The sequence below is a fragment of the Saimiri boliviensis genome, chromosome 21, assembly GCF_048565385.1.
Source record: "Saimiri boliviensis isolate mSaiBol1 chromosome 21, mSaiBol1.pri, whole genome shotgun sequence".
Taxonomy (NCBI): Eukaryota; Metazoa; Chordata; class Mammalia; order Primates; family Cebidae; genus Saimiri; species Saimiri boliviensis.
Genome location: NC_133469.1, coordinates 29,189,018 through 29,216,036, shown reverse-complemented (window position 1 = coordinate 29,216,036; position 27,019 = coordinate 29,189,018). Strand labels below are relative to the sequence as shown.

The following is a 27,019-nucleotide window of genomic DNA, read 5'->3' as shown; positions in this document are numbered from 1 at the left end:
TCCCATTTTTCAGATGGAAAAACTGAGGCCAAGAGAAGGAAAGGGCATTACCCAATATTTAAGACAGTCTACCTTCTGGAAGTTAATTCCACAATGGGAACCCTGCTTTCTTAGTTTGCAGTGATGGCTGATGTTCAGTGAGTCGTCATGGCGTGCCGGACCCCTGGCTACCTACGTGTCACAGTTTAATCCCTTAATCATTCCCTGAAGTGAGAAGATGTATCATTCCTACTTTATAGACGAGGCTTAGAGAGACGAAGCGACTTGTCCGGAGTCACAGAGCGGGCTAGAGATGGAGCTGGATGGAACCCAGGCAATCTATGGAGAAGGGAGAGGGGCTGTGAAAAAACGTCACCCTCAGAAGAGCATCTGAGTGTGTGGTTTTTTTAATCATCTTGCAACCCTAAGGAAAATTCTTGGTGGCTAAATCATCCCCTGAGACAGGGTAAGAGAGGAGAGAGGCGTCCTAGAGCCTTCGGGCGCTGGCTTCATTTCAGAACGTTCTTGGCTGGCAGGAAAATGGCACAGAAGCCAGGGTCAGTCTGGGTCACAGGCAGGGTCAGGATGGGCACGAGAGGCCCTGAGAGTGCCCCTCACACAGCCCAGCTTAAAATACCTCCATCAACGCCTCAGCACCCTGCCACAATGCTCGAAATGCCACTGTATGAGTCACCTTAGCGCAGAGCACGACACGCACTTCTCAAAGGAGCACACGATATGGGCACAAATTACCCGGCCGCAGTGACACATTAAGGGAAGGGAAGAGATGACTGGGAGTTTCTGAGCACCTACTAAGTGCTTTCCATAGGGGAGATTCAATCAATGGTACTTTAATATTACATGGATCGTGGCCGGGCCGTCATCCCAACACTTTTCGGAGGCCAAGGCGGGCAGATCACGCGGTCAGGAGTTCAAGACCAGCCTGGCCAATATGGTGAAACCCTGTCACTACTGAGAATACAAAACTTAGCTGGGCGTGGTGGCACGTGCCTGTAGTCCCAGCTACCCGGGAGGCTGAGGCGGAGGAATTGCTTGAACTTGGGAGGTGGAGGTTGCGGTGAGCCGAGATTGTGCCACTGCACTCCAGCCTGGCGACAGAGCGAGACTCTTTATAAAAAAAAAAAAAATTACATGGGTGGTATCTATGGAATATATCTTATTCTTCACAGCAGGGCAGTGAAGAGGGCATTGCTAGCTTCATATTTACAAAAATGCCAAGCTCAGAGTGGTTTTAATAAGTGACTTGCTCAAGGTCGCACAGCTGATGTGGTACAGAGCTAGGCTGGAGCTTTCATGTCAAACCTGCCTACTTTCCATCACATGGATCACCCCAGCTCGAGAAACTGACTTTAAGGAGTTCCAATGGGCTAGGGACAGAAAATGGGCATGCTTGAGGGGCACTGCTAATCTCGGGGGCACCATGGTGTCCCTGGGTCTGTCTCCCCATGATAAGAATTCCCTGAGCCGGACTTCAGTTTCTTTTCAGGTACAAAAAGCAGCTGCATTTGACACCCCCTCATCTTCCTTCCATTTCTGAAATTCTGGGCACTACAAATTTGCTGATAGCACGCAAATCCACATAGACTAATCTATGCAAATTCACCTTGGTCCCCAGCAGGGTTCAACCCAAGTGAATACTATTAACAGGTCCTTTCAAAAGGCAAAAAGGCCGGGTGCAGTGGCTCACACCTATAATCCTAGGACCTGGAAGGCCAAGGCGGGTGGATCACGTGAGCCCAGAAGTTGGAGAGCAGCCTGGGCAAAACAGTGAAAGCCCGTCTCTAAAAAAAAAAAATAGAAAAAATCAGCTGGGCATGGTGGCGTCCTTGTAAATCCAGGTGCTGAGTGGGGAGGATGGCTTGAACCCGGAGTGAACCACAATTGTGCCGCTGCACCCCAGTCTGGGTGACAGAGCGAGACCCTGTCTCAAAAACAGGCGTATATTTAATGGACGCATATATTTAACGGGCGCATATATTTAACGGGCTCACCTCCCATCCCTGTCTGTTCCCTACCTACGTCTCAGAGCAGGGCACTCAGATCATGGGTCTTTTTCCTTAGGATGAAGAGGTAGGAAAACAGGCAGGACAGAAGCCGCCTCTCTGACTGCGATGTGGACAGCTGCAGCTGGTGACCTGGAGTTATCTGCTGCATGCGGGGTGTCATCAGGACTAAACTGGATGCCAGACAGGGGTCCCAGCACTCACGTGATGCCCCAAGCCCCACCCAAGTAGAATGCGCAGACCCCTCTCCTGTCTTTGCACTCACGCGCCCTGAGGTTGTTAGAAGCAGCTTGTCATAGGCAGTAACATTAAAAATAAAATGCTTAAAAAAAAAAAAGCAACATCTCTTCACTACAATCAATTTTTGCTGGGACCCCTCAGTGATCTCATTATGCTTGGCTCACCATGCTACGTTACTTACAGAGGCCAGCTGGTATTTCTGAAGAATTAAAACACTCCCCCAGCCAGTCTCACAATACGATGTACACATGGTCTCCCATTATACGCTTTAACCATAACCTCCTCAATATCCCAGTTCAAACATGGTCAGTGTAACTCGGCTGGCTCAAGTTCCAAGACAGGGTCATGAGACAGTGGTCTCTGGAAAATTCCTCCCACATAGGCTGCCTGTCAGAGAATCACAAAAAGGTATTTTTTTAAAACATTAACCTCCACGATGATTTGAGCCTACGGCACCCAAGAAGGGATAAATCAGCTGCACAAAGAACTTTAAACCAGGAACAGTAGTGCGCATCTGTAGTCCCAGCTACTCAGGAGGCTGAGGCCAGAGGATCGCTCGAGGCCAGGGGGTTGAGGTTGCAATGAGCCACGATGGCACTTGTGAATGGCCGCTGCATTCCAGCCTGGGCAACGTAGCCAGAGTCTGTCTCTTAAAGAAAATAGTAATAATTCATTTTGAAAAATTAGAAATAAATAAGAACGTTGATCAACCTTGAAACTATAGAACTTGGTAGGTAAGTGAGGGAAGGGAGGGCATACCTGGGAAGAAATAGTAGGAGCAAAGACGTCCAGGTGTGACCAAGATGGAGCTGGTTGTTGGTAGAATAGTGAGGAAAAAAAGAGCCGCCAACCCACAGAAAAAGGATGTGGCCCTTTCAGGACTAATGGAAAATGAGGGGGTTTGGTTTGGTTTGGTTTGGTTTGAGACAGAGTCTCACTCTGTCGCCCAGGCTAGAGCGCTAGGCACAATCATAGTTCATTGCAGCCTCAAACTCCTGGGCTCAAGTGATCCTCCCACCTCAGCCTCCCTAGTAGCTGGGACTACCAGCCCGCTCCACCATGGGCAGCTAATTTTTATTTTTTATAGAGACAGAGTCTTGCCATGTTGCCCAGGCTGGTCTCAAACTCCTGGGCTCCAGCAATCTTCCCACCTTGGCCTCCCAAAGTGCTGGGATTACAGGTGTGAGCCACTGCAGCCAGCCAGAAATAAGTTTTTTCTTGTTGTTGTTGTTGTTGTTGTTGTTGTTTTAGACAGAGTTTCGCTTGTTACCCAGGCAATGGCGCGATCTCGGCTCACCGCAACCTCTGCCTCCTGGGTTCAGGCGATTCTCCTGCCTCAGCCTCCTGAGTAGCTGGGATTACAGGCACGTGCCACCATGCCCAGCTAATTTTTGTTATTTTTTTTTAGTAGAGACGGGGTTTCACTATGTTGACCAGGATGGTCTCGATCTCTTGACCTCGTGATCCACCTGCCTTGGCCTCCCAAAGTGCTGGGATTACAGGTGTGAGCCACCGCACCCGGCCCAGAAATAAGTTTTAACAGATGGAGTCGGGTGAGATTGTCAAAGCCTTTGAAATGCAGACAGGTAAAGTTTATAGTTAATATAACAGGCAGGAGAGAGACTCGGAAGGCGTTTGACCAGGGAAATACTCATGCAAGATAAAGTTGATCATCATTATTCAGGGGTTCTGTTTTTGCAAATTCACCTACTTGGTCAAATTTATTTCTAAACCCCAAATCAACACCCACGACTCTTTCATGAACGCTGGCAGGGTACTGAAACAGGCGAGTCGCTGACACACATGTTTTCAGCTCCAGCTGAGCAAGGCTCTCTTGTTTCAGCTCTCATACTGTTAACTAGTCCTTTTCCCAGGCTATTTCATTCCAACTCTTTCACATTTTGGTGTTTTGTTGCTTTTGCTCTTTAAAGGGGCACGGTGTTGAAGGGGTGTTTCGTGTTCCGAAGCGTAAGAAAGTTGTGATGTGCCTTACAGAGAAAATACATGTGCTCAGTTAGCTTCACTCAGGCATGAGTTACTGTGCTTCTGGCCGTGAGTTCAACATTTAATAACCCAAACATAAATAATAAATAAGGTGTCCTTAAACAGAAACACACGTAAAACTTGGCTATGTATTGATCGGTTGACAATCTGGAAGCAATGCGTCCATTTGCACTGATTCAATGCTTGCAGCAACTTTATAGAGCAGGACTAGCATGAATAATAAGAATTGCCACTATCAGCATTTTGGACTCTATGGAGACCACAGGACCATCAAAAGAAACGATCTCTTAAGAGAGTATATGCTCAGGAGCCAAAGTACCTGGGTTCAAATCCCGGCTCTTCCGTTTACCGGCTGTTCCGCCTTCAGCGAGTTGCTGAGCTTCTCTGTGCCAAAGTATCTCATCTGTAAAACAGAGACGACGGCTGTATCTTTATCGCAGGGTGACTAGGAGAATTTAAATGCGTTCATGTCTGTCAAGTTCTCAGAAGACTATCTGGCACATAATGAACACTATTTACATGTGTTGTGTTTGTTAAATAAATAAAAGGGCTAAGGTAAGAGAAAAAGAGAGCGTACATCTCATTTCGCAGGTGAGGAACATGAGTCAGGCCCACATCTGAGTCTTCCCAGCGACAAAATGGGGAGGAAGCTGGCTCTGGGGAGGCCAGGTCAAAGTCAATTCAATGACTGGGATGCAAAATTGACATAAGGTGGCAATGACAGCCACATATACAGGCGCTAACACACAGTGCTGAGCAAAGGCACGGTGTGACTGAGGGACCCGCCAAGACTCGTCCACCTGTGACAACCAAAGGCCACTTCCTCATGCGCCCCCTTTCCAAGCCACAGCCACAGGGAACCCAGGGTGCTCTAAAGATGCACCTCTCCACCTCGCCGTTTAAGAATTACTAGGCATCTCCAGGCAGTGCAGCTGGGGAGCAAGAAATACTACCGCACCCCGGCAGAAAGCTAATGAGAAACCGAACACGGCCAGACAGAAGCTTAACAAGAAATACTGGTCCGGGCTCCCCAGAAGAAGAGCGGGCTCCGGAGGCCTGGCGGGCCGCCTGTCTCCCCCGCACGCATTGATCGGTGCAGGGCAAGCTGGAGAGCCCGTGAAAGGAGATAAACGAGAAGACGTACGACAGGAGGGGCCCAGGGCTGATGAAAGGGGAAGGGAAGGTGGCTTAAATCAAAGGGCAACTGCTGCGAGAGAGGAAGATAACAGGATTTGTGTTTATGGTTAACGACGAGAATTGGTGGGCGCGCTGCTCTGGGGCCGGGGAGGATGGGTGAAGACTCAGGGAGGAAGAGGAAGAGGGGCCCCAGGAAGGGTACCCCCTGCTCCAAGCAAATCAGTAACGTGAGCTAGGGGTAAGTCCCTGAAACGGTAAATCCTTCCTGGGTCACGTGGATGGGCCTGCAATTGCCTTTGATGTTCTCTCCTTTATTTCCTAACTTTCCTGGGTTTCCAGGAAAGAATATCCACCTCTGCCCCATTCTCCCACCAGCAAGTTACCAGAATGCAAAGCCCGTGTCTAGACAATAGGGACACCAGGGAAGGCTCACCCAGCACCCCCTTTGTGCTTCTGGCTGTGCTGAGAGCTTCCTATGTCTTTTTTTATTTTGAGATGGGAGTCTCACTCTGTTGCCCAGTATGGAGTATAGCGGCACAGTCTCAGCTCACTGCAACCTCCACCTCCCAGGTTCAAGTGATTCTCTCCTGCCTCAGCCGCCCCAGTAGCTGGGATTACAGGCACGTGCCACCACGCCCAGCTAAATGTTGTAGTTTTAGTAGAGACAGGTTTTCACCTTGTTGGTCAGGCTGGTCTGGAACACCTGACCTCGTAATCCACCCTCCTTGGCCTCCCAGAGTGCTGGGACTACAGGTGTGAGCCACCACACCCAGCTGCTTCCCGTGTCTTACTCCAACCAATATTCATCCCAGGATGGAGGCACTGTGGTCGCTCTCAATGCACAGATAAGGAAACAGAAATTCAGAGAGGCGCTCCAGCAGCACGCAGCGGTGCTGACGTTCGAGCCCAGAGCCCACTTTTTCCAACCATGATTCCACACTGAGCCTGCTGACACCCTCAGCACAGATGCCCAATGGGAGGCTGTCCGCATTTCACCCCCGTGAACCACCTCTGATCGCTGCATCACCATAGCACACAGTTCCACACAGGCTCCCACTAATACTCATAGCAAGAAGCAGCCAGAAAACTGCTCCACTTTTCTGCCTTAGGGTCTTCTCCAAAGACGCAGAAGCAGTTCAGTTCTCCACCCGGTGCAGCTGACAAGTTCAAGGCACTCAGCCCCACCCAAGGATGGCCCTCCGCTAGGGGTTCAGGAGTTGAGGGATAAATGCCCCCATCCCTCAGGGGAGCAATTCTGAGGCGCATTCTGCAGGGCTCCTCAGAGGGTGTGTTGCAGGATAGAGACTCAGGTTCCCCCCGTGATAACCAGCTGCATATGCCCCCACAGGGTGGAGGCCTGCTTTCCTTCCTCATCTCCCCTCTCTCACTCCTGCTTCCAGCATCTCCTTCCAACCACACCTCCTACACCCAAGCCCTCCTCTCAGGCTCTGCTTTGCAGGGATCGCAAATCATGACAGGACACCAGCTAACTTATAAATATAAGAAACACAAGAAACAGGACCAGCTAAACAAAGACAAACTTTGGGGAGATTGCATGATAAGATGAAAAGGGAGCCTGCCCCCCCACCCCCTCTCTCTCCCTCTCTCTCTCTCTCTCTCTCTCTCTCTCTGTGGTTTTACAGACATCTCTTTTAATGATTGAGCAAGATATTTCCCTGTTCTGTACACATTTCTATTAAGAATAGAACACAGCATTAAGACCAAGTATAGTGGCTCATGCCTGTAATCCCATCACTTTGGGAGGCCAAGGTGGGTGGATCACTTGAGGTCACGAGTTCGAGACCAGCCTGGCCAACATGGTGAACCCAAACCCCATCTCTACTTTAAAAATGCAGCAATTAGTTGGGTGTGGTGGTGCACACCTGTAATCCCAGCTACTCAGGAGGCTGAGACAGGAGAATCACTTGAACCTGGGAGGTGGAGGTTGCAGTGAGCCGAGATCACACCACTGCACTCTAGGCTGGATGACAGAGTGAGACCTTGTCAAAAAAAAAAAAAAAAGAATATAGCATTAAAGTGGAGGTATTTGAGCCTCTATTGAGGTAGCCTGCATTTATATATAATTTAGAATGGATAAAATAAAGTGATCATTTTAACTTCACTTTTTTACAGTGATAGGACTTCTCATTCTCTCCACTCTTCTCCCTCAACCTAGAAATTCAGAACTTTAGTCAACACCTTTCCCATACCCAGGGAAGTGCTGGGGGAAATGTGTCTGTCTTTCTTTGCACCCTTGACCTTTTCCTAATTCTGCTGATGACAGCCTGGCTTCCGTGAGCCATGACATTCAGTGCGTAGCATCGCCAGTACTCAGAAGCTAGAAACCACCTCCACAGTCACTGGGTCACTCTTGCTCCCTTGGGCTTAGGGGCCATAGCCCAGAGGACTCAGCCTCCCAGTATCCTTGCAGTAAGCCTTCTAAGAGGCATCTTCATGGAGAGGAGCCAGGTACCTCCAGCTTCTCAGCTGCCACATGGTGGTAAAGTCCATCTGTGAGGCAAGTGGTGGGAAGCAGCTTGCAGAAGAGTGGAGGCAGAGGCTTCAGAATGCAGGACAGAGGGTTTTCATAGCCCTGGGAGCTCTCCCAGAGTCTCCCTTGATGCCCAAGGCAGCTCTGTAATGGAGCTTGTGACTCAAAGTGACAATGATCAGCATTCGTCATGGGACAACTGACGGAGTTGGCTGAGACTGCAGCCCCCTCCCCAGAACCCTTCTGCCCCTTGGCGTTCCTCCATCCACTGTCTACACCTCCCTGCTCACCCATTCTGTTTTCCAGACCTGTGCCTAGGAAGACAACCCCAGTCTGTACTGGGAGGCTTGGTGGCTGCACCCAGGGGAGCAGTGGCAGGGGGAGGGTGGTTTTTGGGGCAGTGGAGGTTGCTGTCTGGGCACAGAGGCAGGTCCCCTGTGCCCTTGGGCATCCAAACGATTTATCAAAGGTGTCAGCTTCATTTTCACTGCTGTGTACTCCATTGGCTATCCCATTCACTTGCATAACATAACTGGATCATGAGGTCCAGTGCTCTACCCCCTTACTATTACGTATATGTTCCACAGAGCAGCCCATCAGCACGTTCTGGAAGCTGATTAGAAATGCACGATGTGTTAGAAATTAGAAAAGCCACGATGTGTTAGGCACACATATCGAGGAAGCCAAAGATGTGGCTGTGAACCAGAGAGGTCCTTGATTTTGAAGACGCCATGGTCTAGCCCAGGGCTTCCCAAACTTGACTGTGCATCCACTTAACTGGTGAAGTGTTATGATAAAGCACAGATTCTGACTCTGTAGCGAAATGGAGTCTAAGGGTCTGCATTTTTTTTTTTTTTTTTTGAGATGGAGTCTTGCTCTGTCACCCAGGCTGAAGCGCTGTGTCGCGATCTCGGCTCACTACCAACCCCCACTTCCTGGGTGGCTGGAATTTCAGGCGCGCATCACCACGCCTAGCTAATTTTTCGTATTTTTAGTAGAGGTGGGGTTTTACCACATTGGTCAGGCTGGTCTCAAACTCATTACCTCAGGTGACCCACCTGCCTCAGCCTCCCGAAGTGCTGGGATTACAGGTGTGAGCAACCATGCATGGCCAAGATTCTGCATTTCTAATCAGCTTCCAGAACGTGCTGATGGGCTGCTCTGTGGAACATATACGTAATAGTAAGGGGGTAGAGCACTGGACCTCATGATCCAGTTATGTTATGCAAGTGACATAACTCCCAGGAGACTGAATTTCCCCTTCTCGGCATTGGAGGCAATAGTGCCTACTTCATAAAGTGTCCATGAAGATCAAGCGGGCTAGATGAGGGGCCTAGAAGAGAGGCTGGCACACAGTAGGTGTTTTATAAATACCTATCCCTTCTCCCTTTAAATGCATTAGCAGAAAGTGGGAGGTCCCGGGATGTGGGAGCGAAATGGCAAACTGACACCAAGAGCTCAGAAACGTGAAGATGTGGCAGCTGGGCGTGGTGGTTCATAGATGCTTCACTCATCATAGGCAAAACCCACTAATAACTCAGATGTTTATCAGCAGGAGAACAGATAAAGTGAGGTTTATCCATAGTACTCAGCAATTAAAAAAGAAATGAGTAGTCAGGCATGGTGGCTTAAGCTTTTAGTCTCAGCACTTTGGGAGGCCAAGGCAGAAGGACTGCTTGAGTCCAGGAGTTCAGGACCAGCATGGCAACATGGTGAAACCCTGTCTCTACAAAAACAAGTACAAAAATTAGCGAGGCATGGTGGCATGTGCCCATAGTCCCAGCCATTTGGGAGGCCAAGGTAGGAAAATGGCTTGAGTCAGGGAGGTTGAGGCTGCAGTGAACTGAGATCATGCCACCGCACTCCAGCCTGGACAACAGAGTGAGACTCTTGTCTCAAAAAAAAAAAAAAAAAAAAAAAAAGGCAGGGACGGGGATGAGCTACTGACATACATTACAGCATGAAGAAATCTCTGGAGCATTATACTGGGTAAAAACACCACATGGAAAGGGTAAATGCTGTGTATGATTTCATTCACAAAAAGTTCTTGAAAAAGAAAAACCAACCTACAGTAATAGAAATCAGATCAGTGGTTGCTTCTGGGTATGAAGGAATTACCTGAGAAGGGGCACAGTGAAGTTTTCTGTGGTAGTTCTTGCTTCTCAATAGAGATGTGAGTTGCACAAGTGTATGCCTTTATCAAACTGATGTAACTGTGTACTTAACGTTAAGAATTTCACTGAGGCCAGGCGCGGTGGCTCAAGCTTGTAATCCCAGCACTCTGGGAGGCCAAGGCAGGTGGATCGCGAGGTCAAGAGATCGAGACCATCCTGGTCAACATGGTGAAACCCCGTCTCTACTAAAAATACAAAAAATTAGCTGGGCATGGTGGCGCGTGCCTGTAATCCCAGCTACTCAGGAGGCTGAGGCAGGAGAATTGCCTGAACCCAGGAGGCGGAGGTTGCGGTGAGCCGAGATCGCACCATTGCACTCCAGCCTGGGTAACAAGAGAGAAACTCTGTCTCAAAAAAAAAAAAGAATTTAACTGAATATAAAGGACAATATAAAAACCAACTCAAGATGGATTAAAGACTTCTATGCAAAACCAAAACTATAAAAACCCTGGAAGACGACAGAGGCAATACCATTCAAGACGTAGGAATGGTAAACGACTTTATGACTAAGATGCCAAAATCAATGGCAACAAAAGCAAAATTTGACAAATGGGATCTAATTAAACTAAAGAGCTTCTGCACTGCAAAAGAAACTATCAACAGAGTAAAACAGGCAACCAACAGAATGGGAGAAACCTTGCCAGCTATGCATCTGACAAAGGTCTAATATTCAGCATCTATAAGGAGCTTAACCCAGTTTACAAGAAATAAACCACCCCATTAAAAAGTAGGCAAAGGGCCGGGCGCGGTGGCTCACGCCTGTAATCCCAGCACTTTGGGAGGCCAAGGGATGGATCACCTCAGGTCAGGAGTTCAAGGCCAGCCTGGCCAAGATGATAAAACCCTGTCTCTACTAAAAATACAAAAAAAAATTAGCCAGGTGTGGTGGCAGGTGCCTGTAATCCCAGTTACTTGAGAGGCTGAGGCAGGAGAACTGCTTGAACCCAGGAGTCAGAGGTTGTGGTGAGCCATGATCCTGTCACTGCACTCCAGCCTGGGTGACAGAGTGAGATCCAAGAAAGAAAAGAGAGAAAGAGGAAGGAAGGAAGCAGAGAGAAGGAAGGAACAAAGGAAGGGACAGAGGGAGGAAGGGAGGAAAGAAGGAAGGAAGGAAGGAAGGAAGGAAGAGAGAGAGAGAGAGTGTGTGTGTGTGTGTGTGTGTGAGAGTGTGTGTATGTATGTGTACATGCTCACATGCACCTCACATATACTCAGTCATAACGTAAGGCCCATCTCAAGAAGGATAACATGACACTGGGAACCATGGTTACCCCCAAATAGAAGAAGTGAAAGAGCTGGAGGCAGAAGTGGGAGAACATGATTTTCCACTGACTTCTCCTCTGTACCTTCCGAGTTTTGTACCTATGCATGCATTGTTTATTTAATGAATTAAAATAATAATTTCTAAAAGAAGGAGACATGGTTTAATTCATCTGCAGAATGAAATGCTGTACTATAGGCAGTTGTTTAAAAAGAAGTGGAAAAAGGAAGAATGGGGAAGCTGGTTATGTACTGAAATGAAAATATCTACAAGTTTCAGTGAAAAACAGCAAAATGTAAAAATATATACAGATTATATTATCCTTGAGTTTAAAAGGAGTTTAACATAAGGTTACAGATATACTTTCTTGAACCTATGTAAGTATATATTTTTAAAAATCTGGAAGGATATTAAAAAGCTAATATAATCATATGAAAATAATCATAGTTATGGGGGTGGCATGAAAGCAAGAAACATTTCACTCTATTCCTTCAAATATATTCATCTATATTACACTCATACATTTTACATATTTTACTATACATATTTCAGCAATGAGTGTATTACCCCTTCAAAGTTACATAAATACGAATTCAGGAAATCTATATGGATTTTCCATATATAATTAAACAAAAAAAGCAAGTTTGCAGAACAGTGTATATAGTATCACTTGTCTACCAAAACATGTGTGTGTATATCTGTGTGAGTATATGTTTATATACATATACACACACACACACACACACACACACACACACACACACAATTGAAAGCGCACACTCTTCCTGGAAGAATCCAGAAAAAAACTGCTAACAATGTCTTCCCCTTTTGAGAGTACCAGGAGACAGACAGGAATTACTCACTCTAAAAAACTACTTGAATGGTTACCATGTGCATAAAAAATTTTTTTAATGTTTTTAAAACATCTGTAAAATAATGGTCACCATAACAAAATTTTTTGAACAAAAATTTAGAAACAAATGTTTCTCCTTTGGGAATGACTGGTATAAATTTCAGCTCATCCACATTCTAGAATCCTCTTCAGATATTAAAATATTTGAAAAAGTAAATGTGGAAGAGGTGTGGTGGCTCACACCTGCAATCCCAGCACTTTGGGAGGCCAAGGTGGGAGGATCTCTTGAGCCCACGAGTTCAAGACCAGCGTAGCCAACATTGCAAGGCCTCATCTCTATAAAAAATAGAAAAAAATGGCCTGTAGTCCTAGCCACTCAGGAGGTGGAAGGACCAGATGTGCCCAGGAGTTTGAGGCTATAGTGAGCCAGGAGTGCACCACTGCACTCCAACGTGGGCAACAGAGCAAGATCCTGTCAAAAAAAAAAAAAAAAACTAAACTAAATGTATATTTATTTACATTGACCGAAAAAGATGCCTGCAATGCATTATTAAGTAAAGCTTCAGAACCAAAAATATGTCTTTTTGCAGTAAAACCTCTATGTACTTGTGTGTACACATGCATATATATTGTATTAAATAAACAATATGTAGAAGATTCAAATCCTTACTCTCTCACTTATTTATTAGCTGTGTGATCTTGAATTAGCTACTAAAAATTTGGGGCCTCAGTTTTCTCATTTGTAAAATGGGTGCAACTATTCTACCAGCCTTGAATCAATTAATTTGATTCTTCTAAAAACTTAGGGCAGCAGTCTCCAGCCTTTTTGGCACCAGAAACCAATTCTGTGAAAAGACAATTTTTCCATGAATGGTGGGGGTGGGGATGGTTTCAGGATGATTCAAGTATATACTTGGATATATTTATTGTGTCCATTATATTACATCATAATGTATTTCCATTATATTACATTGTAATAAATAATGAAATTATACAACTCATCATAATATAGAATGACTGGGAGCCTTGAGCTTGTTTTCCTGCAACTGGATAGTCCCATCTGGGGTGCTGGGAGACAGTAGCAGATCATCAGGCATTAGATTTTCATAAATAACGTGCAACCTAGATTTCACACATGCACAGTTCACAACAGGGTTTGCTCTCCTCTGAGAATCTCATGCCACCGTTGATCTGAAAGGAGGCAGCGCTCCGGCAGTAATGAGACTAATGGGGAGTGGCTGCTTAAAAGCGATGAATGTCCACTGGCTCACCTGCAGCTTACCTCCTGCTGTGTGGCCCAGTTCTTAACACGGTCCACGACCTGAGGGCTGGGGACTCCTGACTTAGAGCATAATGTCTGTCCCATAGTATGCAACTGGTAATGAATAGTTATTGCTATCTATCTCTCTACTCCCAGTGTATTAGCCCATTTTCACACTGCTATAAATGAAAACCTGAGACTGGGTAATTTATAAAGAAGTTGAATTGACTCACAGTTCCACATGGCTGAGGAGGCCTCAGGAAACTTACTATCCTTGCAGAAGGGGAGGCAGGCACCTCCGAAGCAAAGTGAGAAGAGCCCCTTATAAAATCATTAGATCTCGTGAGAACTCACTCACTCTCATGAGACCAGCATAGGGGAAACCACCCCTATGATCCAATCACCCCCCTCCCTTCACACAGGGGGATTTTCAACTCAAGATGAGATCTGGGTGGAGACACAGAGCCAAACCGTATCCATCAGGAAATTGCTAATATGTCTGATGTGCATTATAGAGACAGGGAGCGGGTGGTGTTCACTGGCACACTCTACACTGATTATTCTAGAATATGAGATTTGAGCGGGGCAGGAAGAACCAACACTTTCTATTTTATACACTGCTGTATTGTTTGGCTGTGTGGTTTTGGTTTGTTTTTACAACAAGCATGCGTCATTTTACAATTAAGCTAGAAGAAACCACACGAAAAAATAAATTAGTCCCAAGGAGGCAGACACAGTGGGTGAGGGCAGGGGCTGCATGCAATATGATCGCATCTCACGTTTCGCACCCATAAAGCAGGAAGACAGGACCGAGCAGCACACTGCACATCCCGCAGCTAAATCTGTCCACCTTCCTCCCTTCTGCAAGGCACAGGTGCCCACAGTCAGAAATTACATCTGGGCTGTTCAGATTTGTGGCCGCTCTCCCCAGTCATTCAGAGCACGGGGAAATTCAGCCTCATGCCACCATTTTTCAAGCACCACCAGTGAAGGAGGAGACATCGGCTCTGCATCCACACTGGTCTGACCACCAATCTCTGTGGAAGATATTGGGAGAAAAAGAATTTCTTCAAGTGCATTTGCAAAGGTCTTCGGGTAACAGAGGGCCTACAAAACCGTTAGCTGTGAAATCCCTTCAGCACCCCCTAATGAAGAGCCCCTGCGGACAGATCCAGAAACGGGCTCCAAGAAGGGAAAGAGGCACCCAAGGTAGCATAGCTGGAAGGGAGAGGAGCCCACGTTCAAACACAGGTCTGTCCCAGTGCACACGCAGTTAAGACCACAGGAAGCAGAGGTTGGATCCACCACCTGTCAGAGAACCCCTTAATTTATTCAGCAACATGGAACAAGGTGTTTCATGCCTGCTACCTGCCAGGTCCTCATCTGGACTCTTTGAGAGCACACAGACTTTTTTGCCATTCAACACAGGTTTATTGAACACCAACTCTCCTCCAGGAACTGAGGCTACAATGGAGGACGGTTCCTGGAGGAGAGTAGGTGTTCAATAAACCTGTGTTGAGGAGAACGAGGCACTGAAGCTACAATGGAGGACCAACAGGCATGGTCCCTGCTCTCAGAGTCCCTGCTCTCAGAGTCCTTTGCAAATAAGGGGGAACAGTTATTTATCCTAAAATGAAGGTAACAGAGTAGTCAGGGCTACAGAGGGGAGGTCCACAGAGCTGATAATGTGAATTTGAACTAATCTGGGGAATCCAAGAAGGCTTCCCTGAAGAAGTGAAGGGCGTGCAGTAAAATCTAAAGAAGCAAAGAAGATGACGAGGGAAAGAAAAGGCATCCAAGTAATGAGAACAGCATATGCAAAGGCCTTGTAGTAGGACGCATCAAGGACCCAAAGGCAACGCTTTTGGCTGGACTAGAGAGATTGAGGGGTTGTGCCATGCAAAGTGACAGTGAAAAAGGAGACAATGGTCAGGTCTGGTGGCTCACCAGGTAATCTCAACAGTTTGGGAGGCCAAGGCAGGTGGATCACTTGGGGTCAGGAATTCCAGACCAGCCTGACCAACATGGTGAAACCCATCTCTACTAAAAATACAGAGATCATGCCACTGCACTTCAGCCTGGGCAACAAGAACAAAACTCTGTCTAGGAAAAAAGAAAAAAGGAAAAGAAAAAGGAAATAATGAAAACCCATCCAGGTAAGGACCTGGTCTTCACCCTAAGACAACGGGAAAGCCTCAGAGTTCTCAGAAAAACTGAAACCATCAGCTTGCACCCTTTGACAATCCAGTAAGAGTAAGAGATGTATAAAGAAGTAATCACAGCCAAAAAGACACACCTAAGACAGTAAATTCAGGTAGCTGTGCAGTCACCTAATGCAACTGGGAGGAACAGGAACTTCTTAGAGGAGGAGATATTCTACATAAAGTATTTTTTTAAGCCCATCACAGAATTCTGGATCTGAAAGGTTCAAACTGGCTCCTTCCAACACAGGTTCAGGCCCATTTCAGAGATGAGGTCCAGGGACCCCAGTCTCATGGTGGCAGACAAGAGCCCAGAGCCACAGGGTTCTCTCTGACTCCCTGCACAGCACCTGCAGGTTTCCCTGGATGGATTAACTTCCTAATTTGTCCCTGAGCCTCACCAAGAGGCCAGAGGCTAAGCAGGGCTGATGCAGGCAGGACTCTGGGCTCATCCTGGAGTCCCCAGAGTCTCTAACCCCCCAGCGGTGGGAGGTGAGACAGGTCTAGGGAGCTGGAAGCTTATGCTCCTCCCCAGAGAATCTCCTTCTCCCAGCTGGAGAGCCCCCCGACAAAGCCATCTAAGCAGCGCCGGGGGAGGCATTTAGGTAAGAGGGCCCCAGGGAGCCTTCAGAGTAATTTTCAAGGAGGGCTGAGGCCGGTGAGAAAAAGGATTATTAGCTCTGCTCTCTGGAGGGAAGTTGATGGAGACAGTCAGCGAGTGGGTTACTCAAGGGAAGGGGCATTTATAGTTCCTTTCCTTCTAAGCAGAGGACATTCACGATGCCTGGGGATTCCGACAGAGCCCTACTGGGGAAACAACCTCAGCGGTGATAATAGCCCAATAAAAATAAATCGATATGAAGAACTCTTACAACTCAACAACTAAAAGACAAACAACCCCATTCTTTTAATGGGCAGAGGACCCAAACAGACATTCCCCCAAAGGAGATATGCAAACACCCAACAAGCACAGGGAAAGATGCTCCATGTCATTCATCATCAGAAAAATGCAAATCAAAACCACAGTAAAATCTCACTCCACACCCCGATGAATGGCTCTGATGATGAAAACAGATAATAGCAAGTATTGGCAAGGATGTGGAGAGGCTGGAACCTTTATACACTGCTGGTAGAAATGTAAAATGGTGTAGTCACTGTCAAAGATGGTTGACAGTTTCTCAACAACTTAAACCTACCAGCAATTCAACGTGTGTGTGTGTGTGTGTGTGTGTGTGTGTAGGTACATACCCAAAAGAATTAAAAACAGGTGTTCAAACAGCTACTGGTACACCAATGTTCATGGCAGCATCATATACAGTGGCCAAAAGTTGCAACAACTCAATATCCATCAACAGATGAGTGGATAAACAAAAGTGATACATACATTCAATGAAATGTTATTTAGCCATAAAAAATGAATGAAATACTGATAATGTGACAACATGAACCCTGAAAACATGCTAAGTGAAAGAAGCCAAGCACATATTCTATGATTCCATTTATATGAAATACCCAGAATAGCCAGATTCATCGATACAGAAAGCTGATTAGTGGTTGCCTACCTTTTGGGGAAGGAGGCAAGAGGGAGTGACTGCTAGTAGCTATGGGATTTCCTTCCAGGGTAAAGAAAATGTTCTGGAACCAGACAGTGATGATGCTTACCCAACCTTGTGAATGGACTAAAGGCCACTGAATTGTCCACTCTAGGAAGGTTAATATGGCAAATTTTAGGCATGTGTCTTTTACCACAACTCCTAAAATCTAGGAACATAAATAAACAAATGGATTGGGAAACCTCCCAGCAGCCCCTCAGCACACTCAGGATAAAATCCGAAAGACAAGCTTTTACCTACAAGGACCCACGTGACTTGTCCCTTCTCCAGTCTCTCCTTTTCCTCCCCTCTCTTATTCAGCTCCTTGCTGATCTTTGAACACATCAAGCAGGATCCCACCTCAGGACCTTTGCTCTTGCTGCTTCCCTCTAACTGGCAGGCCAGATCTCCACTCAGTGCACTCCACCTACCTCACATAGGCCGTGGCAGACAGACTCAAAGGGGCCCCAATGCCCCCACCTCTCAGCATTTACCCCTTTTTATAACCTCCACCCTTACCTATGGGCAGGACCAACAGCTTGTTTCTAATCAATAGAATACAGTCAAGAGGACCCAGCATAGTGGCTCATGACTGTAATCCCAGCACTTTGGGAGGCCAAAGCAGGTGGATCACTTGAGGTCAGGAGTTTGACACCAGCCTGGCCAGCATGGTAAAACCTTGTCTCTATTTTTAAAAAAAATTAGCTGGGTGTGGTGGTGCACACCTGTAATCCCAGTTACTCAGGGGGCTAAGGCAGGAGAATCACTTGAACCCAGGAGGTGGAGACTGCAGTGAGCCATAATTGTGCCACTATACTCCAGCCTGGGTGGCATAGTGAGACTCCATCTCCAAAAAAAAAGAGAGAAAAAGCAAAAAGAAAAGGAATACAGTAAAGGGGACAGGAGGTCACTCTCATGACTACAACGTATAAGATGGTAATTAATGCCCATCTTGCTAGGAGACTCTCCTTGCTGGCTTTGATGAAGCAAGCAGCCACACTGGGGTGGGCCATGTGGCAGCAGCCACTGGCCAACAACCATCTCGGCACTGAGGGCTGTTCCATCTTACAGCCAGAAAGAAACCAAGGCCCTCAGCCTTACAGCCCACACAGAACTGAATTCTGCCAACAACCCCCTGTGTCTTCCCCGATTAAGTTTCAAGTGAGACTGCGGCCCCAGCCAACACCTTGACTGTAGGTTTCAGATGAGACCCTGAAGCAGAGGACACAGCCTAGGTTCTTGGCCCCCCAGACACTGTAAGACAATAAACATGTGCTGCTTTAAGTTTGTGTCCATTTGACATTGCAGTGTGGGTACACAGATCCCTGTTCAAATGCCACCTCCTTAGAGAAGCCTTTTCTGAATTTTCTTTCTAAAACACAATGTGTCTGACACAGAAAGATAAATACTGCATGATCTCACCTATATGTGAAATCTAAAAGAGTCAAAGCAGAGGCATAGACTAAGATACTGGTGGCCAGGGGTCAGAGGGACAGGGAAATGAGAGACAGCTCAAAGGGTGCAAAGTTTCAATTAAGCAAGATGGATGGGTTCTGGAGATCTAACGCACAGCATAATGACTACAGTTAACAATATCATCTATTTGAAAATCGCTAAGAGGGTAGATTTCACCACAAAAAAAAGACCATTATGTGAGGTGATGAATGTGTCAAATAGCTTGGCTATAATGATCATGTCACAACATGCATGTAAATTACAGCAGCAAGTTGTACCCCTTAAACGTTACCCAATTATATTTGGGCATTGGTCAATCTATTTGTCAATTATGTCCAAATAAAATCAAATCTGTTTCATCATTACTTTCCACAGTTATCCTTCTTTCTCCATATGCCTTACTGCAACCTGACTCATTATGTATTTATTTATAAATATATAATCCATGAGAGCAAGGACCTTGCCTGTCCTGACCACCTCTGCATCTCCAGTGCCTGTCACGGAACTTGGTACATAGCAGACACTCAATAAATAAGGAATGACCGAATGATCAGTCGTCTCTGTATGGGCAGGCTTCACTGTGGGCATGAGTTGTCCTCACCATGACCCAACAAGCTGGTGTTACTATGAATTCCTTATGAATGTAGAAAGTGAGGCTCGATGGTAAAGAATGACACAGCCAAGCTCATACAGCTGGTAAACGGCAGAACCAACCCTTAAATCCAGGTAGCCTGACCCGAGGTCCACGTTCTTAACTGCCATGCAGGCAACCTCCGGCAGTCAGCAGCACCCTTGTTCCCGTTTTCGTCCTTCTATGAAGGCGGTACTTTTAGCCATCCTGGGTCAGTGACAGGAGGGACTCCCCCCATCCCTTTCCCCTGGCCCTGCTGTTTGTAAACAGGAACAGGTAAAGATCTTCAGAAACCTTAAGCTCAGAAAAGATGAGGGAGCCCTTATGCAAATCAAAATTAAAACAATGCAAAACCGTAAAACACAAAGTATGTGTGCATGTTGAGGCTGAAGGGACTCTTTCCCAGATTTCCTGATTCTGGTTGTTGAAGTGCGACTTTTTTCATCCCTTCCATGACCTGACTTTCCTGGGGCTCTTAGCCCATCCTCAGCTGGCCTCCTGGAGGAGCTAGATCTGCATATGGGATTTTTTTTTTTAAGGCTTGTTTTATTTTAATGGCTGATCCATGTAATCATGGAAGCTAGTATGTACAGACAAAGGGGGAGCTTTTATTTCTTGATCTCTCCCTCCTTGGACAAAGTCTTGCTGTCTCCTCCTTGCCTGGAGGCGCTCTCCATGGTGCTTGCCTGGAGGCGCTCTCCACGGTGCTTGCCTCAGTTCTGCCTGCTTGGTCTTAGACCTGCGGTCCTCAGCCTGGGCAGCCAGGAGCTTCTTGCCTTCAGCTTGCGGATGTGTTCCACGAGAATCCGCTTGTTTCTGAACACATTCCCCTTCACCTTCAGGTACAGGCTGTGATACATGCGGCGATCAGTCTTCTTGGATTCCCGGCATCTTCTGAGCAGCCAGCAAAGAATCCTCATTCTCCTCATCCACGTGACCTTCTCTGGCATTCAAGCATTGGTTGTACCCGTGTGCCTGCCCTTCTGGAGGGCCAAGGTGTTCTTCTGGCATCGAGGCCAGGAATGGACCGTCGCAGGATCGGGGATGATCAGCCCATCTCTGATCAGCTTCCGGATCTGCTGACGGGAGCTGGCATTGGCGATTTCATTAGCCTCATTGGGGTCCAACCAGACCTTCTTCTTGCCACAGCAGAGGACACCAGAGATGAGCCTCTTCTGAAGCCTGAGCATACTCACGGCTGCAACCCCAGGGGCAAAAGGGGGGATCTTGAGTAAAGAAGGGAAAGAGGAAAACATATAATACCCCAGGCAAAAAGAACAGCATGGGTGTGTACAGGCCCAGGGGTAGAAATAACTATGGCAGAGACAAGGGACTGGAAGAAGAGTCTTCGACATCTGCAAAGTGTAGACACACTGTGGGCTCGAAGCTGTGCAATTCCACCGAATCTTCACCAGACCCCCACAAGGTAACTACAACTATCAACGCACTTCTACAGATGAGCAGACGGACACACAGGAAGACAACACACCTTACCGTGCTGGCCCTCTTGGGCTGCACCATGCGATGCTAACAGACGCCTTCAGAGGTCTCGGTGGTTTAGACAGCCACCATTCATTCCTCTGGAATGTGACACGCCCTTGTAGCTCTGTTTTGGCTCTGACCCTCCTCACTGCATTCCAGGATTAAGGCTAAAAAAATCAACCCCCTTATGGAAACCTGATGGACTCGAGGCCAAGGTAAAAAGGGAAGGTGAGGCCCAACACTCGGGAAACAGTAAAAATTACTCACAGCATCACAAAAGGGGAAGGAAAAGGTGACCACACAAGGGCTTTCACAGCGTCTGCCAAAAGTGGCACGAACCACCTCCACTCAATTTCTTCCCACCTCCACTCAATTTCATCTCACTGGCCGAAAGTCACCTGGCCAACCTGACACCAGTACGGGAGGGTCACCATAAGGGAGGGTTGCCACATAGGGAAAGGTCGCCACATAGGGGAAGGGCGCCACGTAGGGAAAGGTCACCACATAGGGGAAGGTCGCCGTAAGGTCATATATTTCAGAAATGGCCAGACAGGAATTCAAAGCAAGGTGGATTTTTTTCCACACATACGTACATCCCCTGCTCCATTCCAGCCCCTGGGCTCTGTACTTTAGAGAACTCTGTCGTCAATCACAGTAAAATTCTGTCCTTCCAAATCATGCCCTGGAAGGAGGAAGCTCCAGCAAAGGAGAGGCAGCTGGGCTAAAAAGATATGTTGCCTTACCAAGATGCACCATCTCGTTGGGATCTTATGCATCCTTCAAAACCCAGCTCAAAGGGATACAACTGTCCTTCCAGGCTCCCCCAGCTGAGCAGACCTCTCCCTCCCATACGCCCACCGATGAGCACTGTACGTTCCTCTCTCAAAGCTCCTGTTCCCCGCTCCACTGCACAATAATCTGTATACAGGTCTGTTTCCCTTACCAGATTGTGAATAACATAAGGACATAAGAATGGCATCTTATCCGGGTGTGGTGGCTGGCTCACGCCTGTAATCTTAGCACTTTGGGAGGCCAAGGTGGGCAGATTACCTGAGGTCAGGAGTTCAAGACCAGCCTGGCCAACACGGTGAAACCCCGTCTCTACTAAAAATATTTAAAAATTAGCCAGGTTTGGTGTCGGGTAGCTGTAATCCCAGCTACTTGGGAGGCTGAGGCAGGAGAATCGCTTGAACTTGGGAGGGAGAGATTGCAGTGAGCCAAGATCGCGCCACTGCACTCCAGCCAGCCTGGGCAACAGAGGGAGACTCTGTCTCAAAAAAAAAAAAAAAAAAAAAAAGAATGTAATTTCATTCAGCTCTGAACACAGTGCATAGCTTAAGACATGCAGTAACAGCCTGATGAATGAATAGATCTGTCAATGGATAGATATGGACGGATGAAATGGACAGGATGGAAGTCAAGTTTTGGAACTGAATTAGACTCCCAGCTTTACCACTTGCTCGCTGTGTGACTCTGGGTTATTTACTTAACTTCTCTGGACCTTTGCAAAATAGAAATATAAGTGTATCTCTCACTGGATCGTTAGATTTGCAGAGTGCCTGCCACATAGCAGGCACTCAGGAAACGGAAGAATGCATGATAGGATCAGACTTTAAAGAGACACAAGTTTGAATCTGAGCTCTGTCATTACAAGGTATGGGACTCGAAGAAGTTACTTGTGCAGTATATCATCTACTCATCCCTCCTGATCCACTCTCCATCATTCTCCAATCTGCCCGCTCCCTCAGAAGTAGGTCTCCACTGATTGCATGAATAGGCTAGGTCCCTTCTCCAGCCTCTTGTTAAGATCGGCCAATGGAGAGTAACACAGAGATGAAAGGGAGGAAGGAAACTGAGGTCAACCTCTTTATTCCTCCAGCCAAGTCTATTTATTCCTCCTCGCCAAGTCACCATGGACTAGCTGTGTCCTTCAATCAAAGGCCCCAGCTTCTGCCAGGCAGTCCTCTCCTATGTCTCCCAGCTCCTCATCTATTCATGCCGAGGGGTGGTAATCAAGTCCCACCACTGCTATCCCCAGGGAGCTGCACTTCCCACATCCTGTCTCTGGGGAGCAGAAGACTCAACTGATCACCAAGATTCTGGCTCCCTGGTGAACGCGCCATGAATAATGCCCTGCCCTTGAACATGGCCTGAACTTGCAAATATGATAGGATTTCCTACCGTCTTAGGTTGACTTTGAGTTAATGGAAAGGAAGACTATCCTGGGTGGGCCTGACCTAATCGGGTGACCCTCAGAAGTCAGAGAGATTTGAAGAGTGAAAGACAGCCACTTGCTGGGCTTGAAGGAGCAGACACCTGTGCTGTGAGTTGCCTGTGGACTGAGGGTGATCTCTAGGAGGTGAAAGCAGTCCCTGGACAGCAACCAGCAAGGAAACGGGGACTTCAGTCCTGAGACCGCAAGAAACTTTGAGTTCTGCCAACAACTTGAGAGAGTCTGAAAGAGAACCCTGAGCCTCAGATGACATCACAGCCCCACCAACACCGGAGCAGAAAACCATGCTGTTCCCTGCACTACTGACCTACAGCACCATGACCTAATGGAAGGGTGTTGTTTAAAGCCACTAAGTTGGAGGTTATTTGTTATGGAGCAAGAGAAAACTAAGACACTGTCAGCACCTCTTTGAATGGTACCTTTATTAAACTCTTCTTGAACCAGACTAATTTACAGACGGTGCTCGACTTACGACCACGGTCGGGACCGCAGAGCTAACACGACTTGGTCGTAAGTTGAGTAGGCTCTATGTACAGTTGAAATGGTGCACGCGGAGATGGTAGTGCTGCCGGAAGCTGGTCCGCACTGTCGGCCGCCCAGCTGGGCAACGTCTGCGCTGCCAGACGCGGAGCAGTCGTGGCTAGCGATTGTGGTCGTAAAGTCGAATGGTCCTAAGTTGCATGGGTCATAAGTCGATCAATACCTGTAACGGTGCCGTCTGTTTCTGCTGGGCTCTGATGTGGGCATCATTTAACCTCTGTGTGCCTCTGTTTCCTCGGCAAGAAGACGATGGTGACAAAGCTATTGTGAGACTGCACGGACATGGTGCATTTAAAGTGCCTTACACTTGCTAAGAGTCCACCACGTGAAGAAAGTGATGGATGGACCGAAGCAACTTATTCTGACCGGACCCCCTGTCCGCAATACCCAGAAGAATCCTCCTCCGGGTCTTTCGGCCTTGTCACTGCGGCTGGGAAGTCAAAGCCCTGAATTTGGGTGGCCCCACTCCTTCCTAACCTCCTGATGCCCAGTGCCTCCGGGATGAATGCACTACCCTTCATGCTCTAATTGTTTTGACTGAAGATTAGTGGGATCTTAGTGCTCCTGGGGTGTAAAGAGCCATTGGGAATGGTGATGCATGCTGAATTTAACCCAATTTCCAACACAAGAGCTCGTTCGTTCTGTGGAGAAGCCCATTTACAGGGCCTCAGCACTGCTCCCTGCAACCCCCTGGTGGCTGGCAGAAGCAGCAGCAGAGAAATGGGCAACTCCTCTTTTTAACCCAATGTCTCAGGAGGGCCTGTACCTGGAGACCAAGTCTGTTAAGAGGCAGATCTCACAGCAGCGGAGAGACGGCTACTCCACATCCGCCACTGACAAGCAAACGTGGCTCTGCAGCTTTCCCACCACCACCAGCTGCTTTCGGTCTCTCTCTCGCCCTGGTATCAATGTTCCTACTGGTGGGCAGTAGGAACGTCTCCCGTTCAAAGATGATTTTAAGAGACTCACTCATTTACGCAGACTCCATGTGGGTCATATTGCAAATAACACAGATACTATTCCTGTCTTGAAGAGGAGAATAGTTCAATGCTATAAAATGGTAGAAACGGCTGGGCGCGGTGGCTCATGCCTGTAATCCCAGCACTTTGGGAGGCCAAGGTGGGCGGATCATGAGGTCAGGAGTTCGACACCACCCTGGCCAAGATGGTGAAACCCCGTCTCTACTAAAAATACAAAAATTAGCCAGCACAGTGGCAGGAGCCTGTAATCCCAGCTACTGGGGAGGCTAAGGCAGGAGAATCGCTTGAACCTGGGAGGCAGAGGTGGCAGTAAGCCAAGATCATATCACTGCACTGTAGCCTGGGCAACAGGGCAAGAATCCATCAGAAAAAAAAAAAAAATGGTGCCGGGCGCGGTGGCTCAAGCCTGTAATCCCAGCACTTTGGGAGGCCGAGGCGGGTGGATCACGAGGTCAGGAGATCGAGATCATCCTGGTCAACATGGTGAAACCCCGTCTCTACTAAAAATACAAAAAATTACCTGGGCGTGGTGGCGCGTGCTTGTAATCCCAGCTACTCAGGAGGCTGAGGCAGGAGAATTGCCTGAACCCAGGAGGTGGAGGATGCGGTGAGCCGAGATCGCGCCATCGCACTCCAGCATGGGTAACAAGAGTGAAACTCCATCTCAAAAAAAAAAAAAAAAAAAAGTAGGAAGAGCATGAAAAAAAAAATCACTACATTTATGATATTGATGTGTAATTATTATGGGAAAAAGTGGGTAAGCTCTCTGAGCAACAGACCTTTTAAAAACAGGTATTATCTCGCCAGGCACAGTGGCTCACGCGTATAGTCCCAGCACTTTGGGAGGCCAAGGTGGGTGAATGACAAGGTAAGGAGATGGAGACCATCCTGGCCAACATGGTGAAACCTCATCTCTACTAAAATACAAAAAATTAGCTGGCTGTGATGGCGCACGCCTGTAATCCTAGATATTCAGGAGGCTGAGGGAAGGGAATCGCTTCAACCCAGGAGGTGGAGGTTGCAGTGAGCCAAGACCATACTACCACACTCCAGCCTGCGAGACCTGGAGCAAGACTATCTCTCAAAAAAAAAAAAAGAAAAACAAACGGGAATTACACCAAAAAATAGAGAAAGAGGGACCTGTGTTTGTAAAACTTTAATACACTGGTTCAATTAAATGTCACGGGTGTCTTTGTTACAGGACTTTTCAGTGCCTTTAATGTGATAATGTGCCTTGTGAATCTCTAATCCTGGCTGGTTGTCAGGATTCTCCCTGAAGCTTCTCAAAAGGACTAATAAACCACAGACCTATGGAATCAGAATCCCCAGAAGTCAGGCTCAGGAAACTGCAGTGTTAAAAGACCTCCCAGGCCGGACACGGTGGCTCACACCTGTAATCCCAGCACTTTGGGAGGCTGAGGCCCACAGATCACCTGAGGTCGGGAGTTCCAGACCAGCCTGACCAATATGGAGAAACCCTGTCTCTACTAAAAATACAAAATTAGCCGGGCGTGGTGGTGCATGCCTGTAATTCCAGCTACTGGGGAGGCTGAGCCAGGAGAATCACTTGAACCCGGGAGGCAGAGGTTGCAGTGAGCCGAGATCGCACCATTGTACTCCAGCCTGGGCAACAAGAGTGAAACTCTCTTTTAAAAAAACAAAAGCCTCCTAGGCTAGATTTTTTGATTGTCAGCGAACTTGACCTGGAGATTCAAATTTGGGACAATGGGAATTTCCCAACATTTCCTAACTCTTTAATATATCTGTGGGTACATGCTGAAACTCTTCGGCATGCATCAGTCTGGATACTGCTCCTAATTATATTTATTTCTCTGTTGTAATCTGCTCCTCATTGGAAAATCTGCTATAGGAATCTCAGTTCAATCCAGATATGTACATTAAGAGGAGCCTGAGGGAGGTGCACTTTTGCCATCACTAGCCCAGGGTGAGAAGACAAATACCCCTGAGCGCTTCAAAGCAGACCATGCACCGTGGTCCACTGGGATTTCTCCACCGTAGAGCCTCTGTTGGAAGATCTGGTTTCACCCTGGGTTTTCCTAAGGATGGAATAGCTACAGAGAACCCGCTAATGTCTCCAGAAGCTGGAGCTGGGGCTGTCTGAGTGGGTTCTGGGAGTCCTGAGGCAATCGGAGAGCAGTGAGTGGGTTCTAGAAGGAGATGGTCTTCCAAAGTGGGGGAGCCTGGGTCATGACTCAACTCTTGGTTCTGTCTGTACTCTACAGGACTTCAAGAGGCTGACCACCAATCTAACAGTTGACTTCTCCCAGTGTCTCCACTGGCTACCTAATTTTTTTTTTTTTTTTTTTTTTTTTTTTTTTTTTTTTGAGACAGAGTCCGGCTCTGTTACCCAGGCTGGAGTGCAGTGGTACGATCTCAGCTCACTTCAACCTCTGCCTCCCAGGTTCAAGTGATTTTCCTGCCTCAGCCTCCCCAACTAGCTGGGATTAGAGGCATGTACCA

General features: G+C 47.4%; 1 protein-coding gene and 1 pseudogene across 1 annotated transcript in view; both read right to left on the bottom strand.

Moving 5' to 3' along the window:
* Positions 1-27,019, bottom strand: part of LOC104652949 (uncharacterized) — a 164,292-nt gene that overhangs the window by 116,995 nt on the left and 20,278 nt on the right. Inside the window, exon 3 of the mRNA XM_074390929.1 lies at positions 4,567-4,650. The gene's annotated coding sequence lies outside the window, so the exon portion shown is untranslated. The remainder of the gene's footprint in view (positions 1-4,566; positions 4,651-27,019) is intronic.
* Positions 13,072-27,019, bottom strand: part of LOC141582558 (large ribosomal subunit protein eL19-like) — a 28,933-nt pseudogene continuing 14,985 nt past the window's right edge.